We start from the raw sequence: 12,061 nt of genomic DNA, 5'->3' as shown, positions 1-12,061 counted from the left end.
TTTCAAAAAAAAGAAGAAATAAACTAAATTTTATATTAATTTTAATTTAAAGTTTGTAATGTTAGTGACATTAAAATATTTGTGTTAAAATGTTAATGTCGTTTTAATTTTTTAATGACTGGGTCAGGACAGTATGAAAGGTGTGTTCATCATAATTATTTATTTATTGCCATGTTTTCATGATAATAATGAAATAATTAGTGTTATTATGTACAATAATACAGCAATAAACTGACAAACAGACACTGTTCTCATGAACAACCACACCTTTTCTTTCTTTGTTAGCCAATTGTGTCAGAAAGGTATTCTAGGGAAATATTTTGTCATGACCTGATAATAACATATTCAAATACCAAGCTTTAGATTTCGGAAGAAGAAGAAGAAGCATTTATTTGTCACATGTACACTCAAGCACAGACTTAAGCACACAGTGAAATTTAACCTCTGCATTTAAGTCATCTGAAGCAGTGAACACACATGCACACACAAGTGAACAATGGGCAGCTATGCTACAACATCCGGGGAGCAGTTGGGGGTTAGGTGACTTGCTCAAGGGCACTTCAGCCCAACCTCAGGCCATGGCTTCCCCATGTTAACCTAACTGCATGTCTTTGAACTATATATAATTCTTCCTCTTCGCCTGTCCAGTGTGTTCTGGGATGGGTCCCTTTCCTAGGTTTTCTTGGCTAAGTAAGTACAGCCGGTTAGCCACTCCTCTTAGGTGGTGTTTACATTAGACCGTGTCAGCGGATCATCAGATTAACATTTTTAAAAACGATTCGCGTGCACACAGCAACGCCAATACACGATTCGCGTGCACACAGCAACGCCAATACACGGATACGCTAATCACATGACTAATTAGACGGCACGTAAGTTGAAATGTGTCAGTGCGGCTCAGCGCTTCCTCCTCAGCGGCTGCGCTCCAAATCACTCCGCCCTGAACAGCGAGTGCCCTCTGGAGGGTGCGCACTCCGGCCCTGCGCAGCTCACAGAGCGCGCGAGTGAAGCGCACGAGCAGTGATTCGGGACTGAGCCGCTGTGTGTGTGATCCCAGTGCATATCGGGCATGCGCAAGTCACTCACCACTTGCAAGTGGAAGGATAGCAAGCCTAAAGACAATCATAACTACACAATGGGCAGTATTTGCATCAGTATTTGCAGTATTTTCATACTTTTATACTCTTTAATGAAAGGTGATACAAGGCGGAAGTCCGCGCCGTTTTTCAGCAGTCGCGTCACATGACCGACGCCAGCGAATCAGGAAGGTGGATGTCACAGTGACGTTGTCCAATGACGACGTCAGTTAGAGCTCAGCACAGCGTATCCGTGTATCCTAATGTTTACACAGCACCGGACCAGACACGAACTGGATTGAATTGAGGTATTTCACCTGACGTCACAGGGTCACGTGACGCCTCGGTGTCCGCCATTTTGAACGTCAAGCTACATACTAACGCTGCAGACAGAGAGGGAGAACCAGCTTGAAAAAAAACGTGTTACAGACACCTAGAATAGATTAATTTGTCAGTAAGCACTCTATAAATAACCATGGTGTTTGCTTGTTGTGCTGTGGGCTGCCACAACAGACAGGGACAGCGTGCAGGACGCTCCTTTTACCGGTTTCTAGTGATGGGAATTTCGGCTCTTTTTCGGGAGCCGGCTCTTTTGGCTCTTCTTACTATAAGGAGCCGGCTCTTTCGGCTCCCAAACGGCTCCTGAGATTTTATTTTTTATTTAATTGCTGCAATTAACTAGTTAATTAATTACATTATTATTGATATTTTATCAATAGGATGTTTTCCATTTTATTTTTTAGTTTTTGTAGCCATTGTAAAGCTTTGTAAAGTATAGCAGTGTAACAATGTTCTAGCTATAGAAATAAAACTTACTTACCAATTAATAAATTATTTTCTCACAAACATAATGCAAAACTGTGTTATATTACCAATATAAAATACACAGCTGATTTTCCCCTCCTCAGGTGCCTCACAGACTCCTCTCCCCTGTGCTCCACAGCTTTAAGCATTACACCAATTTTCATATTTTCGCAGCTGTGAATGACATCAACCCCCCCAACTAAAAAAAGTAGGCGTACACCATGCTACTTTTTTTCCTTTGAATGGTAATAGACAACACAAAGACGCAATCGGACAGCAACTTTTTTTGTGAAAGTCTCTCTCTCTCTCTCTGAGGCACCTAAGGACAAAAAACTAATTCGGCTCCCCAACTCGGCTCCCACCGAAGAGCCGGCTCCTGTCGTTCACTTCAAAGAGCCGTCTCTTTGAACCGGATCGTTCGCGACCGACACATCACTACCGGTTTCCTACTGACCCAGACAAGACGGCCAAATGGATTGCAGCTGTGAAGAGACAGGATTGGGAGCCAACAGAGTACTCCAGACTTTGCGGTGATCATTTCATTTCATTTCAGGTTAGTTTATCAGTTAACGCAATTTTGATAAAATATATAGCAAAAAGTAAATGGGTCAGTGTTTGTTAACCCATCTGAGCAGTGAAACAAGGCAGTGTTAATTTGTCTAGGGTTGCATGTAGCAGACATCAGACATAAAACGCAATAACAGAGGCTAGAAAGAAACGGGACACAGAAATAAATAAACAGGACTCCATACCAAGGCTGGGTACAGTGTTTGTGATAAAAGACAGATCCAATTTAACACGAATCACAGCTTACTTTCTTGTTAAAATGTGCAAAGGTCTCCACCATCTCATACCGCCTTGCACTGAAGGACTTAAGCGTGCCGTCCAAAATGGCTGCGTCACGTGACTTGGTCACGTGGGTGAAATACCTCAATACGTGGGCCCTGGCGGATTCCCGTTTCCCGGCATTTTAATGTGAACGGACAGTGCATCCGCGAAGAAAACGAGACAGATACGGTCTAATGTAAACTTGGCCTTAGTCATGGACAATTTAGAGTAGCCAATTACCCTAACTACATGTCTTTGGACTGTGGGGAAACTGGAGCATCTGGAGAAAACTCATGCAGACACAGGGAGAACATGCAAACTCCACACAGAAAGGCCCCTCGTCAGCCATGAACCTAGCGTAAAAAAAATCACTGAATATAAATTACCCAAGAGTGATGATTTCTGAGGACTTGCCATAACAAAGTACTTTTCATCACCCTCCCATGCTAAAAAGAACTTACACCTCTGCAGTTTGGCATGAAGTGCTACCCACAAGATTTCCAAACTGGTTTTACCAGAAAATGCAAATGAGTGAACTGGAATTATGAGCTGATTTTATTCCAGAATAATTGATCTGCCCAACCAGTTAGCATGTTGGTAAAGGTTAATGAAGAGGACAAATGTTTAAGCTTAAGACATATCAGTGGTTATTTGGATAAATTCAGTAATAATTCACCTCTCTGTTTTGAAAGCATGCACTGTACCTCAATTTTCTGTCGTGTGCAAACTCATGGTGCTGCCACCCATGCAATCACGCAGTATTAAGTATTGAATAGAAGCTGCAATGGAATTCATTTGGCATGACTAAACTAACACAAATAAATATAGCTTTCTTTTTGAGCAAAGAAAATCATACACTAAAGGTTCAATTATATGAACAATCCATATAATATTGGCATGTCAGCTAGTGTGAGATAGGAGAGCAGAAAAAAAGAAGAGGATGAGGCGAAAGGAGAGTGAAAGAAGAGATGCATGGACTGAGTCATGACACATTCCAGTGTGTGTTTGCATTCCCTTTTTTTCCAGACTAAAGACCTTTGAGCGATTAGCACACACAATTGTGGAAAGAAGGTAGCATGTTCGTATTTCAATAGACCAATTTGGAGTATAGTACAAAACCCATTCACTCTCCTTTTCATCAGGAAATTTTATTTTGCTTTATTTTCATTTTGGACTATTCTTCATGAATGCATTCTTCCTCAGACGGCACACAAGATCAAGGTGAGTGGTCACCATATGGTCAGAAGGCATGTAGCACACAAAAAAACCTCATTCTATTTGTTGATAAACTTTTTGTTACTATATGCACCACAGAAATTCTCTTGTGTGGTTTGTGAAGGCTAAATGTTGAAACATTTTCTGTTCCTTCAATATGTAATTGGACCTCTAGTCCAGAGGCCTTGACACTTGCTTTCAAATAGGTGAAATTAGAGTGGACATCAATGTATTTGTCAAAGGTATTGAGCCATGCAGGTCACTTTGAATGTCTAGTGATAGTCCATCAAGATCAGTAAGATGTTTTATAACTCATCCATTGAGTACAAGTGACCAAAAGTGATATTGGGGAAAAATCTTTACAAGCTTACACTACAAAACTGGTTGACTTGACTTGCAGCTAATAGTGTACATCAGTGTGTCCACCAAATGTGTATATATAGGCAAAGCTGGATCATATTGCAATTAAGAATGGATTGGATTGGCTTTATTGAGGTAAAATAACATGCAAATCAGCTATATCATATGTATATACACCACAGCTGAAAAACATGAAACTAAACCAAGGATTACACAAAAAGTGCTGCCTCAGCATTGAACAGGAAGGATTTTTGACCATGACTCTTGAACGTAGGGATCATTAAACTGTATTGGCTAAAACGAGTATTGTAAGAATGTACATCAGCCACTCGAATAATATCGAACATAAGATAAGATGAAGAGAGACCATGTATAATTTTATAAGTATGTGGCAGCGGGGGCGTGGTCAAGCGTCAGTCTGTGAAGGGAGGGTGGAGTCAGGGAAGGTAAGTGGGAGAATCACTGCACCTGACGGGAATTAACCTGTGTTTGTGTGTCTTCCCCAGTGACCACGCCCTATAAGAGGAGAGGGAGCGCAGAGGAAGGGAGCTCTCCCAACCAGAACACATGTGTGTGTGTATATGAGTGAATATAAAAGCTGAAAAACTAAAATAAAAGAGTTAGTGAGAACTCAGTTCTGGCCTGCCGTGCTTCTGTGCTCCACCCACCTGGTATAATTCTACAGTATGGTTCACACCAGTGTACCAGACTCTCTTTTTGACAGGGAGCCAACCCACTTTTTTGAAATCGGAAATATCCAAGCGTGACCTAGGGGTCAGACCCAACACAAAATGGATCAGCTTGTTTTGGCATACCTGAAGCTTGTCTTTAGTTCTTTTCTGTTAGGGATAATACCAAGAAGAACAGGCATAATCAAAGTCATTTTGCACCAGAGCTGAAACCAGAGTACATCGAGTTGATGGAGTCAGGTATTTGGATTGTTGGTACAGAAATTTCAGTCTCGCATTAGATTTCTGTATTACTCTTTTGCCAATGCTTTCACCACTTAGTGCTTGGTCAAGCTCAGCCCACAAATATATGACACTTTCTTTGGCTCCAACTAGCTTTTCACCACAGGATATATTCATCTGGGACCTCTTCCTAATATTCGTTCCACTTCCAAAGAGAATAGATTCTGTTTTGCCCAAATGAAGAGAAAGTTTGTTGTCAATTAGCCATTCCTTCACCTTTTCCAGTTCGGAACTTAACTTTCCTTAAGTTGTATCAACCCATTTTCCAGATACCATCAGAGCCGAGTCATCAGCATAAAGAAAATGTTTGCAAGACACGGTTCCTTCCATATCATTCACATACACCAAAAAGAGAAGAGGCTCCAGTATTGACCCTTAAGGGACACCACATATCATATCTTTGGAGTTTGAAAGAACACCATTCACGTCAACCACTTGACTATATCTGGACAAATATGAACTGAACCATTGCACAGAAGATGCATTAAGACCTATTGACTGTAATTTCATCAAAAGAATATCATGATTGACAGTATCAAATGCCTTTTGAAGGTCGAGAAGCACCACACCAGTATAAAAACCTTTGTCCATTTGTTTTCTGATGAAGTCGGTCATGTGTATCAAGCATGTATTGGTCAAAAAGGACGAACGGAAGCCAGATTGATAGTCATACAACAAGTGGTTTTCTTTCAGATACGCCTCCAGCTGATTGTAAACAACCCATTCCAAAACTTTTGAAACCACACTTAATACTGAAACAGGCCTGACGTTTCCTGCATCAGTTTTAGAGTTCTTTTTGTGAAGCAGTACATCTTCAGGTCAGCAGGTATTTCACCATGATGTATGGTCAAGTTGATAACATGAGTCAGAGGGGCTTTGATTTGATGTATGCCATCCCAAAGAAATTTTGCTGGCAAAGAATCTAGACCAGTGGCTTTTCCTTGACTAAAAACTATTTTACTAGCACTTTCTCCATCTACTACAGAGAAAGAAAAAGTTTAGATTTATAAAACTAGCCAGCCAAAACTTTCAGATGCTGTAGACCATTTGGCTTGGATGGCAACTTTGCTACCAAGTTGGAGGCAATGGAGGTAAAATGCTGATTAAAGTGGTTGGCCTCTGCATCATTATTGAAACAAATTTCCTCTCCAATTTGCAAACTAAGAGTGTTTGATTTTTTATTTGATTTGGTACCGAGACTCTTGAGAGTTTCCCACAATTTCTTTGGTATATGCTTGGTTTCTGCAATTTTATCTTTGTAAAATGATTGTTTAGCTTTTTTCACCATAGTCTGAATTTTGTTTCTCAATGAGTAGTATGTCCTGTAATCTTGAGGGTCTTTGAATTTTTCTGTACCTATAAAGTGACTGATCCTGGTCTTTGATACAATCCAAAATCTCTTGAGACATCGAGGGTTCAGTCCTCTGTTTCAATCTAACCTGTTTAATTGGAGCAATCTGGTTAAGAACCTTCATGAATAGTTCCTTGAATTTGGCCTAAGCAACCTGGACATTATCACTGTCTACCACTTCAGCCCAGTTTACACCATTGAGTTCTTGCTGAAAATCTAAAATACTGGAATTTTTGAGATCTCGGATTCGGACAGTATTATGCATGCCAATTGCATAATTGAATATAACTTCAAGGCTTATTCTTACCTTAAACATAAAGAAATAGTTTGATGAACAATCAAACTTAGAAATTTTTCCTCTTACACCAAATGTAGTGAGTCAGCAAAGACATTGAACCAGAGAAGACAAATTATGGAAGTCTATGTCAATCTATCTCAGTTCATTTCAGTAATTATAAATTTATATATCAAATAGTTCCTTAGGCAGCCTTCAGTCTTGAGAGACCATGGGTAGTGCCATGGAAGGTCAGTTTTTGGTTTGTAAGCAGCGTCTGGAGTGGCTGAGGAGCCCTATTCTGGTGTGTCAATCCTTGCCACAGTTGTTGCAGATGAAATCTGTAGGTTGCTGCTGGCTTTGTTGTCTCTGTTTCCTTGTCGCTCTTTTCACCTCCATCTGGCGGGCATGTCTTTCATTACCACTCTTCACTGCTTTCGTGACAGCACTCTGCCAATGGCTTCGGTCATCTGCGAGGGACTCCCAGCTTTGGATGTTGATACCAGTGAGCTTCAGGTCGCGCTTACACACATCCTTGTACCTGAGCTGCGGTCTGCCAGCAGGGTGGGATCCCTCAGCCAAAGCACCATAGAGAAGGTCTTTTGGGATGCGGCCATCCTCCATTCGATGGATGTGGCCAAGCCATCGAAGATGCCTCTGGCTCAGCATGAAGTGCATGCTAAGGAGACCTGCTCTGTCCAGGACCTCAGATATCAAATAGTATAACTTACATTAACCTTTAAAAGTTAACAAGCTGAAAGATGTAACATGATGGGGGCAGCTATCTTGGACAAGCAGATGATGATGATGATGATGATGATTATTATTATTATTATTATTATTATTATTATTATTATTATTATTAATAGTAGTAGTATATTCTTAAACCATTCTTCCCTAACGATCCCATATTTGGAAAGCCGGAAGAGCCCCAACAATAATATTTCCACTTTGAAGTTCAATTTGTGAATAGAGACTACCTCATCTGTTTTCATTAATTAATTAATTAATTAATTAATTAATTAATTAATTAATTCATTCATTCATTCATTCATTCATTTATGCATTAATTCATTTTCTATACCACTTATCCATTACAGGTCGCAGGGACACTGGAGCCGATCCCAGCTAACATCGGGTGCGATGTGGGGTACACCCCGGACGGGTAACCGATCCATCCCAGAGGCAACACAGAGAGACAGATAGCCACTCAGGCCAAGTTTACATTAGACTGTATCTGTCTCGTTTTCTTCGCGGATGCACTGTCCGTTTACATTAAAACGCCGGGAAACGGGAATCCGCCAGGGCCCACGTATTCAATCCAGTTTGTATGTGATCCGGTGCTGTGTAAACATTGAGGATACGCGGATACACTGTGCTGAGCTCTAGCTGACGTCGTCATTGGACAACGTCACTGTGACATCCACCTTCCTGATTCGCTGGCGTTGGTCATGTGATGCGACTGCTGAAAAACGGCGCGGACTTCCGCCTTGTATCACCTTTCATTAAAGAGTATAAAAGTATGAAAATACTGCAAATACTGATGCAAATACTGCCCATTGTGTAGTTATGATTGTCTTTAGGCTTGCCATCATTCCACTTGCAAGTGGTAAGTGACTTGCGCATGCCCAATATGCACTGGGATCACACACACAGCCGCTCAGTCCCGAATCACTGCTCGTGCGCTTCACTCGCGCGCTCTGTGAGCTGCGCAGGGCCGGAGTGTGCACCCTCCAGAGGGCACTCGCTGTTCAGGGTGGAGTGATTTGGAGCGCAGGATGCCTGCGGAGCCGAGACGGTGAGGAGAACACATTTCAACTTACGTGCCGTCTAATTAGTCATGTGATTAGCGTATCCGTGTATTGGTGTTGCTGTGTGCACGCAAATCGTGTATTGGTGTTGTTGTGTGCACGCTAATCGTTTTTAAAAACGTTAATCTGATGATCCGCTGATACGGTCTAATGTAAACCCCACCTCACTCTCACATGCACACCTATGGGCAATTTAGAGTAGCCAATTGAACTAATCTGCATGTCTTTGAAGTGTGAGAGGAAAACGGAGCACCCGGAGGAAACCCATACAGGCACAAGGAGAACATGCAAACTCCTCATCAGTTAAAAAAAATTACATTGTTTAGAGGTACAAAAGTGAGTTTCCATAGGTGTATAAAGATTTAGTTGGACATCCATCCATTATCCATAGCCGCTTATCCTGTGCAGGGTCACAGACAAGCTGGACCCTATCCCAGCTGACTATGGGCAAGAGGTGGGGTACACCCTGGACAAGTCACCAGATCATCACAGGGCTGACACATAGGGACAAACAACCATTCACACTCACACCTACAGTCAATTTAGGTGGGGTTTACATTAGACCGTATCAGCGGATCATCAGATTAACGTTTTTAAAAACGATTAGCGTGCACACAGCAACGCCAATACACGATTCGCGTGCACACAGCAACGCCAATACACGGATACGCTAATCACATGACTAATTCGGCACGTAAGTTGAAATGTGTCAGTGCGGCTCATCGCTTCCTCCTCAGCGGCTGCGCTCCAAATCACTCCGCCCTGAACAGCGAGTGCCCTCTGGAGGGTGCGCACTCCGGCCCTGCGCAGCTCACAGAGCGCGCGAGTGTAGTGCACGAGCAGTGATTCGGGACTGAGCCGCTGTGCGCAAGTCACTTACCACTTGCAAGTGGAAGGATGGCAAGCCTAAAGACAATCATAACTACACAATGGGCAGTATTTGCATCAGTATTTGCAGTATTTTCATACTTTTATACTCTTTAATGAAAGGTGATACAAGGCGGAAGTCCGCGCCGTTTTTCAGCAGTCGCGTCACATGACCAACGCCAGTGAATCAGGAAGGTGGATGTCACAGTGACGTTGTCCAATGACGACGCCAGCTAGAGCTCAGCACAGCGTATCCGCGTATCCACGTATTCTCAATGTTTACACAGCACCGGATCAGACACGATCTGGATTGAATACGTGGACCCTGGCGGATTCCCGTTTCCCGGCGTTTCCAGGCGTTTTAATGTAAACGGACAGTGCATCCGCGAAGAAAACGAGACGGATACGGTCTAATGTAAACTTGGCCTTAGAGCCACCAGTTAACCTAACCTGCATGCTTTTGGACTGTGGGGGAAACCGGAGCACCCGGAGGAAACCCACGCAGACACGGCCCCCATTGGCCACTGGGCTCAAACCCAGAACCTTCTTGCTGTGAAGCGACAGTGCTAACCACTACACCACCATGCTGCCCATTTAGTTGGACAGATTTCCTTTACTTGTTACATTAGCCTTGCTAGAGTTTAAAACTAAGCAAATGTCAAAACATCCACACATGTTTTGGCTGATTGAATACACTGGGGTCAAAATAATTTTGTGTAAATTTGATGTTTTATTTTTGTTTGCTTGATGTTTTTATCTGTCCATAAATTTTCATATGACTTGGCTTGTGAGAATTATTACAAGTTTGTAGTTGCAGCATTTCTCCACACTCTGTCCCTTTCCCACCACAGAGCAGAGTGAAGTAGACTTTAATGGAAGCAGATGAGGTTGAGAGGTTAACTCAGTGTCTTTGTACCAACACAGTAAGTTTTTATTTATCTGGTCGGGCTGCTCTTTTTGTCTCCATATGAGTGTGACCTGGCTGCCAAAATTAGGCCTTTGTGTATGTGTATTCTCCTGCTCATACCTGAATGGACTCTTGCTGAAGGGTGTGGAGATCTCGGATCTCTAGATTTACTTCCTTTACACAAAAAGAATGGAGCAAAAATCTGTGCTGAATATCTTTCAAAGACCTCAAAGCTGATAGGGAGAAAAATCAGGTCATATTTTTCTCTGCTTAGCATTTGTGCAAATTAGAATTGTTTCTAAAACACTGTACACATGTAATATTGTCTATTATTACAGGTAGTGGTGAGATCTTAGAACAGGTTCCACACCTCGCAATGCACAAAGGACTTGTTAGCATGTCAAAGCTTTGGAGAAATTCTGAAAAAAGCAAAACAAAAGGAGCCCTTTCTTGTTTGACTGCAGGGCGGAAATTATGAAACAATTATGCTTGTTATGACATGACGTTCACTCAACCGAAAAGAAACCGAAGCCAGACAGCTCGGTCTTTGAAGTGTTTTAATTGTTCTGTTTTGTTAAAAAAGCCAAAGGTATTATCCAATCATTATTTGACTCGTCATAAGGGAGCGGTGAGTACAAATGCAGGGATGCATTTTTTTTCTCTGCCTTGTTGATCAGGAACTCCTTACTGTTTCAGGGCCCAAAGGTTTGAACCCTCTCTAGTTAGTAATAGGAAAATATTTAAAGGCTAAAAATGTTTTTCAGGTGTAATGACATTGGTTTACACAAATTGATGTTGTTTGAGCACATGGAGCTTTACCTCTCTTAATTCTTACCCAATGAGTTAAAGCAGGGATTCTCAACCTTTTCTGCTTTGAGGCCCACCTATTCATACTTCTAACAAGTCGGGGCCCATTAAAAAAGATCCCCAATTATTTTGGCTCATCTATTCTATTAGAATCTAATAATCTACTGTAAAGTGTATTAATGAGATGCAGCATCATTCCCTGTTAAAGTTAGGAGCGCAGCAATTAAATAAATGCAATAAAAAACAAACTGTTTTTAACTGTAGGTATTGTATTTAAAACTGTAAGGATGTGCCAGAAGCCAACATAAAACCATGCATGCAGGGCATTCTCACTCAAAAGGGATTAATGATCCAAAAGTGGAATCTGGTCCATTAACACAAGAACTTATTGCCATGTTTATGTTCAGCAAACAAGTAACTTATTAAAACCAAGAAGTCCAGTCAAAAGAAGTGGATATAGAAAGCATTCAATGGGATAGATCCTTACACGCTAACCAAGAAGGATTTTTCCTATGAGTTGGAAAATTATCCATATGTTGAGTACCCCGACATCTCAAACTACCTGGTGCTGTAGACATCATTCTACACGGACAAACAGATGAAAACCTGGAAGAGCATGGAGGCATACAACTTTTTATATGTGGCTGGGTTAAAGATCTGGTGATCAGGACACTACACGATAGACGACGGTAGATGGATCTAAGTGCAGGAAGAATGTTTATTAGCAGGCATGATATTTACAAAAGCAAAACAGAAAGCAGATTATTTAAAGTGTTATAAACATGGCTAG

Source organism: Neoarius graeffei, chromosome 4 (assembly GCF_027579695.1).
Source record: "Neoarius graeffei isolate fNeoGra1 chromosome 4, fNeoGra1.pri, whole genome shotgun sequence".
NCBI lineage: Eukaryota > Metazoa > Chordata > Actinopteri > Siluriformes > Ariidae > Neoarius > Neoarius graeffei.
Note: the sequence above shows the minus strand (reverse complement) of the source record.